The 7,837-nt window shown below is 45.4% G+C and overlaps 1 pseudogene; it reads left to right on the top strand.

Annotated features, from left to right (window-relative positions):
• The first annotated feature begins 6,879 nt into the window (after nt 1-6,879).
• Nucleotides 6,880-7,837, top strand: LOC147711148 (uncharacterized; annotated as a pseudogene).

Here is a 7,837-nt window from a genome sequence, read left to right as displayed (position 1 = left end):
ATGGACCTCCTGCTCCAGGTAGGACAGTCTGAGGGATAAGCGGCGCCGGTGTGCCTTGCAAATCCTGTGAGGGGCAGCTGCTTTCTTTGCTGCTGGGCGGTGGCGTTTGGCTTTGGTAGCCCGGCTCCGTACCGCTGGAGCACTGCGCTGGCTGGCAGCCCGCACGGAGGAGGAGGCAGCTGTCCCAGTGGACGTTGTTGTTGTTCCAGACTGCGTCTCCTCCTCCTCCAGGGACACCAGCCGCCGATATTCAGCAACAGTGGCATCCAGCCTCCGTTGCCGGGCCATTCGAGCCAGCTCCTTCCTCCTTGATGGTGTCTTGGATTTGGAAGGAGCAACTACATGAAAAAAGAAAGACATAGTCTGTAACCAATGCTCCTTAAGATTAACACAAAATGATTGAGCAGAAAGTTGTCACAGTACAAGTAGCAAATTGAAAGCACAGTGCATAACTATTGAGGACAGTATCTATGTAACCTCCGACTTCTTCATCCTTGCTCTAACATTAGTGTGAGTTTAAGGAACAAATTCTACGAGCACTATGGACTTCTATTACAGTCGACTATGACAGTACACCACTCTTATTCTTCTTCTTCTCTCTTGTTTAGGAAAATTGGTACGTTATCTTATGCAAGCCGGCATAATGCCAGCGCAGTGAACTTGCACCCGAGAAAAACAGACGCACACCATGGTGAGTGAGACAGACTTGCGTTACTGTACCGGTCCAGTACATGCAGGTGGTGAAGCTCTTACTTTTCTATTACGGGTGGCACTGAGAATACTCTGTTAAAAGGGCTACTGCTTAATTAATTTAGCTTTCACCCTACAGTGCAAATGAGTATTAGAAAAGGAAAATGAAGAAGCTAAATTATCTGATTATCTATCACTTCACATGGGATGTATTTGATGACATATGGGATGACTTTAGGTGCTTTGCTTATTATTGAGTGAACAGTGATACCCCCACACATGAATGACGTACTACTACTAAACTAAAGTTATTAAGGGAGGTAGGGAGTGCCCACCGTAATAACTGGATATATGCTGTGCTTGCAGTTGCAATACAAACTACTGCTACTATTCATGGTAGTCTTTGGACAACGTTACAACTTCTTTTCCTTGCCTTTCCTACACTGGAACGGACGTGCGGGACGGGTGCGGTGTTACATGCTCTTCAAAGTAACACTTAGTTCATCCAGTGACCGTCTACTCTCTCTAGATTCACATATGCTATCTAAGAGTCAGATAGTACCATGAATGATCCAGGCATCCATCCATTCAAAGTATATTGCACACATACAGTTTCTGTCTCACCCACCCAGGCTGTTCTCCTTCCACCCATCCTTGCTTCATCATTCACCCAGCCATGCACCATACCATTTTCTTACCTTCCCAGCCACCTCGGGGACCAAGCAAACACATATCATTCTTCTTTGCCAGTCATCATTACATTTCTCGTGCTTCCACACTTACTTACACCCTTCTTTCGCTTTTCGTTCATCCCATCCATCAAGTTCACCTCAGATCTGATTGGGATTCTTCTCGCCAAAAACTTCACAGCTAAGTCGAAGTACATTTAGAGGAGGCTACTACCTGCTTTTTTTATAATACACCCGTGCAGAAAGCACACTCTGCAGTCTTCAATCTCAATGACTAAGGAATGTATAGCTTACCTCTGCCCGCCACCACCGTGTGAACCCTCACAGGCATGTCCTTTTCCGGCACTTGCACCGCCTCCTCCCCAGAGTTGTCCTCCTCGTCCAATGCCACCACCTCCGCGCTGGCCCCGTCTCCAGATGTTCCACCTACAAAGTACATTTAATAATGTTAGAATACACCACTCACTACTATATAATATTTGGTCTAGGAGGAAGAAAGAAATGTGAAAAAAAGTGTACAATTTAATAATTTTTGACTGTGTACTCTAGAGTAAAAATGTCCCTTTTTCCAGGGAAGGCTGTTGTCTTGCTGCACTTTTTGGCACAACTGATGAATGTTTGCTTTTTACTTTTTAACACGCACCACTTTTTCTCCTAACAGACAGAACCTTGACTTCTAAGAACACGAGCAGGATCAAGTTCAAACCAGGTGAGAGCTCGGCTCGACCACAAGAAATGTGTCCAATTAATCGTCAGCACTAAGCACTTTTCCATTTTCAGTTACACGTTCACTTTTATGACAAACTTGAATTTAATAAATGTGTTTACTTTTAATAAAGCTTTTAAACTTAAATAGACTCTGTGGTTTTTGGTCCTCCAGACTAGAGTGGATGAGCTAAAGGTTTTCGAATTTTTGCAAGCATGAGTCCGTGCCTCTGCCATCGGTGACTTTGGGAGCTAAATGACTCTGCCACACTATCTAGTCAGTAAGGAGATTGGGGGTTCAACTACAAAGTCTGTTATCACTGAGGTATGTGGAAAGTCTAACAGTTACAGCACCTATTATAATTGATAAGCTAAGCGATGCATTATTTAGTGTCCATAGTTCTGTTTGTGCAGATTTGTCCCTGCAACAGTAGTAGAATGGATTGTCCTATCCAAACCAAAAGTAAAGTAGTATCTTATTATTTCTTGGTGGTGGTCATTCACCTTTTTATTGTTGGCAATGGTCAAAGCATAAACATTTAGAATACTTGAAAAGACATTATGGACAATCCCAGAGGACTACACTCAGTGCATAGAGCTATTGCTGACTAGAATGGGAGTCCAATGGAAATGCCAAATGTGCAATCTTAGTTAGCTACACAGACAGACTAATAAGAATAATCTAGTAATACCACACGGAGTCATAGGGATAAGAATTTAGATCCTGTCTACAAGAAGATCAAAGACGATTTAGAAAAAATCGAATGAGGAACGCTAGGAAAAAATAAGTACTCTATATTAAAATTAAAACTTACTGGGGCCAGCAAAGGAGCCCTCGACTGCCCGGTCCTGGCCTGCATCGACAACAGCACCCTCCTCCTCCTCCTCCTGTGTCCTCCTCTTGCCCCTGGGGGAAGCTGATGTACAACATGAAAGAAAGAAAAACAGAAAACATGGATGATATTTATTTCTCAACCAAATCAAACATTTAAAAAAGAACTAACAAAGTAACAAAATATTTTTGCGAAATAGCAAATAGGGAACGACTCCACGGGATATATTATTGACCAATCTCATGTGGTCGACTACGTCATTACTTTAGTATTGCTTGATTTGCGGACCGTCGAATTGGAAACTACCCTATGTAACTCACTAAACAAAGTACTAAAAAGGTTTGCCTAGGATTGGCAGGCAGCAGTCCGCAGCACGCAAAGTGACAGCCAAAGTCCATCGTGATTGAAGATCAGCGACAACACTAAAGTTTCCTACTACATTCACCAGTCATTAAAATACTCAAACTATTAATCCACCACCACTATTTCTTCTTATCGCCATGTGTACAAAGGAAGGACTGGACTTGAGTCTGTAGGGGCTGATTTATAAGGCCCTTGCGGCTCTTTTGCTCCATTGTTGCGTGACTTTTGTGACGCAGCGACAGCACAAAAGAGGCGCAATGGTGCGGCGTATATTAACAACGTGACGCATCTGGGAGATGCATCACGTTGTAAAGCCCTGCGCCAATAGGGGTGTTCCGGCGCAAGGGAGGGCGTTCCTGCGCAGGAACGCATCCTAAAAGTGGCTGAGGAAAATCTACAAGATTTCAATCAGTCACTTTGAGGACAATGATGCGTGACTCAAACCCTGCGCCTGCTTGAAGCAGACGTACGGCTTGACGCAGCATTGGGGAGATAGGGCACCCCAGAGAATTGATGGAGCTGCACCATCGTTGCGACGCAACTCCAGCAATGCGCCACCTTTACGGCACAGATGCGTAACGCTTTGGTGACGTTTTGGGCCCATGGCGCGCCGCATTGTAATACGGCGCACCATGGGTGATGGTGGCGTGACGCACAATTACTGGCGCATCCCTGCAACTTTGCAGGGATGCGCCGGTAATTAAAAATCTGAACCTTAGTGTGTAGCATTGCGCAGTTCTTTCAACTACACTCATACATAATTTCACAGGCCAATGAAATGAACACAAAATCTAAAACAAATAAGCATAGTAGCAACACTACTGAGAAGGAGAGCAGTGTACCTGAAATGCACAGAAGATTTTGAAATAAAATGTACCTACAATGTAATGAGCAGCATTATTGCTCTTGGTAAAAAACAAAAATTTGCAATATAATAACACAGCAGGAGAAAACATAGTAGTAAAGACATAGCTACTACTACTCACCAAGCCCGGGGATCTCAAGGCCAAGGAGGTCGAGCAGATCTCGCTCACGGGTCAGGACATCCGTCCAGCGGTGGGTGGCCTGGTTGTAGGTGCGCCAGACCCGAGAGTGGTGGTAAATGGCCTGGCACACCTTCTCCCACCGCTTCCGGCGCTCCCGGGCCCCGTACCCGGCACTGATCTTGCCGCCTCCCATGATGGTCCTGGGGAGGCGGCGCTGAACATAAAAAATGAGTTGGGCCACCTCCTCCGGGGTAAAGATCTCCCGTGGCATCACTAGCTCCCCCCTCAAACGCCCGCACGGGAGCCGGACACGGGGTGCGGGACCCTTCCCCTTCTCGGGATGCTTCCCGGCTCCCTTCACCATGGTCTGGGCGGAAAGGAATAAAGAAAATAGAATAGGGAAGAGAAGAAAAGAAAAGAGTTTACAAAAGTAGTTTAAAATTAACCAAAAGTAGCAGTAAACACAAAAATATAGGGCTAGAAAAATAGAGGGATAGATAATAAGTAAAATAGATAAAAAAAAACTTCAAACAAGCAAAGGATGGCAGAGATTGACAGAGGATACAAAGACCATGCCCAGAACCATAGCAATGAATGAGAAACAAGATGGCCGCGCCCGTTCACGACCGCGCGGGTAAGTTCGCGCAAGATTTTCCTTGCGAACACGCGCGAGACTGTACTGGCAAACCGCGGACTTTGCGAGATTACACTTCGCGCCCGGAAACGGAAATACGTCAGGCAAACAAGATGGCTGCGCCCTTGAACGACCGCGAGGGTAACTTCGCGTCTTGCGCTACGAGCGGCTCGCAAAAACGCACAAAACCTTGCCAACTAACACGCCGCAAAAAAAACAAATTGCATATTCGCACGAATTTGCGGCTTCCGAATCCGATCTTGCGCGTGTTCGCACCCCGCGAACCCCGCGAAATTGCAGAAAAACGAGTTTTTCAAAAGTGAAAGCACTCGGCAGGGGCAAGAGTTCAAACTCATCATTAGTAACAATTCCCGGTAGTGCTTCCTGACTGGGGCCCCTCCAGAATTCAGTTGCTAGTTGCAACAATTGTATGACCCTGCTCTGACCCTCACAGCAGGCTCATACAATAGCTACAAGTAGGCCACAAAGAAGGTCCTGGGGAAAAAAATGCACTGCAACAGAAAGCAAAATTACAGATAAGGAAGCAGGTGCCAGACTGGAATTTTAAAACAGTGACACATTAATAAACTAACCCCAAATTAATTAATCTGAGTTGAAGCAGGGATGGTGTGCTTGCTTTTCCCCCCCATAATCTACAGTAATGATGAACCAGAGGGTGGCATTGATGTAACAGAGGGTTGCAGTGGTGAAACAGAGGGTGCTGGGAACCTGTGATGATGAACCAGACGTAGAAACAACATAATTCGCGACCGTTGCGCGACGAAATGTAAGTTCGCAATTGCGAACTGGTACGAAACCCTCGCGAACTGGCAGAAATCCTTGCGAACACAAAAAAAAAAAAAAATCCGCAAATTCGCAAGAATTCGCGGATTTTGCGGATTGCGAGTTCGCAAATCCGCAAAATTCGCGAACGCGAGATCCGCAAAATTCGCCCATGCTTAACTACAGGTCCCAATGATGTGGGGCTCATTCGATCAGCAGAACCATTCAAAGTGACACTGAAACCTGACGCCATTCTTCCCAGAGTGCGCCAGTACCCTTTGTCCAAAGAAGCCGAAGAAGGAATAGCCCCCACCATTCAAGCATTACTGGATCAAGGTGTGATATATCCATGTATCTCACCTTGCAACACCTGTCTTTTTCCTGTGAGGAAACAACAAACAAATCAATGGAGGCTAGTACATGATCTTCGCTCGATTAACAGCATAGTGATACCTGAGTTTCCCATCGTCCCTGACCCTTCAGTGATCCTTACTAACATCCCACAAAATGCAAAGTACTTTTCCGTCATTGACCTGAAAAATGCTTTTTTCAGTGTCCCACTGCATCCTGAAAGCCAGTACCTATTCGCATTTTCATTCAGACATAGGCAATTTTCGTACAAAAGGCTCCCTCAAGGCTATTGTGAGTCCCCCAGTGTGTTTAACAGAGTTGTCAAGGATGACTTATCAAATTTCCAATGTGACAGCACCTTGCTGCAATATGTCGATGACATACTCCTCTGCAGTGCGACAGAGCAAGAGTGCAGAAAAGATACAATTGCTCTCCTTACAACATTAGCACATAGAGGATACAAAGTAGACAAGCAAAAACTACAATACTGTCAGGAAGAAGTACAGTATTTAGGCCAACTGATTTCAGCATCAGGAAGAAGAGTTACACCAGGAAGAGTAGAAGCAATAAGGAATACTCCAGAACCACAGACAGTTAAGGACATGCAAAAGTTCCTGGGACTAGTGAACTATGTCAGACAGTGGATCTTTGATTATGCTACTATAACTGGACCACTCTTGAAAGCTGTCAAAATGGCTAAGGACAGGCATAACAAGATTGACTGGACACCTGAAATGACATCAGCCTTTGTAAAATTAAAAGATGAGATTACAAATGCACCAGTGTTGGGATCTCCTGATTATACAAAGGAATTCTATCTGTTCACACACTGTAATGGACAGGTCATGACAGCAGTCCTCACCCAGAAATACCCCTTGGGTCCCAAACCAATTGCATACTTCAGTGGCATGTTGGACTCAGTGATGAAAGGCCACTATCCTTGTGAACAGGCTCTTTCAACAGCAGCATTCGCCGTTGAGAAAAGCACCCCCATAGTCATGGGCTCCCCTCTGACGCTGTACACTGAGCATGCTGTCTTTGCAATAATACAGAAAGCTAAAACAACTCTTACCACACAGAGAGTATCAGGATATGAAGTCATACTGTCATTGCCTTCATTGAAGGTTGTAAAATGCCACACTGTGAATCCAGCCACGTTCTTTGCACATCCGATTGCGACAGCTGACGATGACACCCATGATTGTGCCACATACTGCCCAGATGAGTCAGGCACAGCAAAGGAAGACCCATTACCAGACAGTGTAATTTACTTTGTTGATGGTTCTTCTACGATTGATCAAGAGACAGGGATCAGGCATACAGGGGCAGCTGTAGTCAGAGCACAACAGAATAACTCCTCAGACACTCTGGACATTGTACAGCAGATAACATTACCACCCCATTACTCAGCCCAGGCAGCTGAGTTGGTGGCATTAATGGCCGCCTTGAAGCATGGAGCTAATGAAAGAATTACTGTGTACTCTGATTCAGCATATGTCACCACAACAACGCATTCCAGCATATTGAGATGGAAAAGGCGCGGGTTTCTTAAAACAGATGGCACGCCTGTAATGCACAAACAGTTACTTGCAGAACTAATTGACTCCTTGACACTGCCAGCAGAAGTAGCAGTAGTGAAATGTGCAGCACACACGAACGGCCAAGATTTTGTTTCCAGAGGAAATGCAATGGCAGATTGGGCTGCTAAAGCAGCAGCTAAAGGCCAAAGTTGTACACAACAACCATCCCCGACACAGACTGACTGCACCCCCATCTTGCTTGCCAAAAATACGCCCCCAATAG

The sequence above is a fragment of the Lissotriton vulgaris genome, chromosome 5 (genome assembly GCF_964263255.1).
Source record: "Lissotriton vulgaris chromosome 5, aLisVul1.2, whole genome shotgun sequence".
Taxonomy (NCBI): domain Eukaryota; kingdom Metazoa; phylum Chordata; class Amphibia; order Caudata; family Salamandridae; genus Lissotriton; species Lissotriton vulgaris.
Note: the sequence above shows the minus strand (reverse complement) of the source record. Positions and strands in the feature narration are given on the sequence as shown.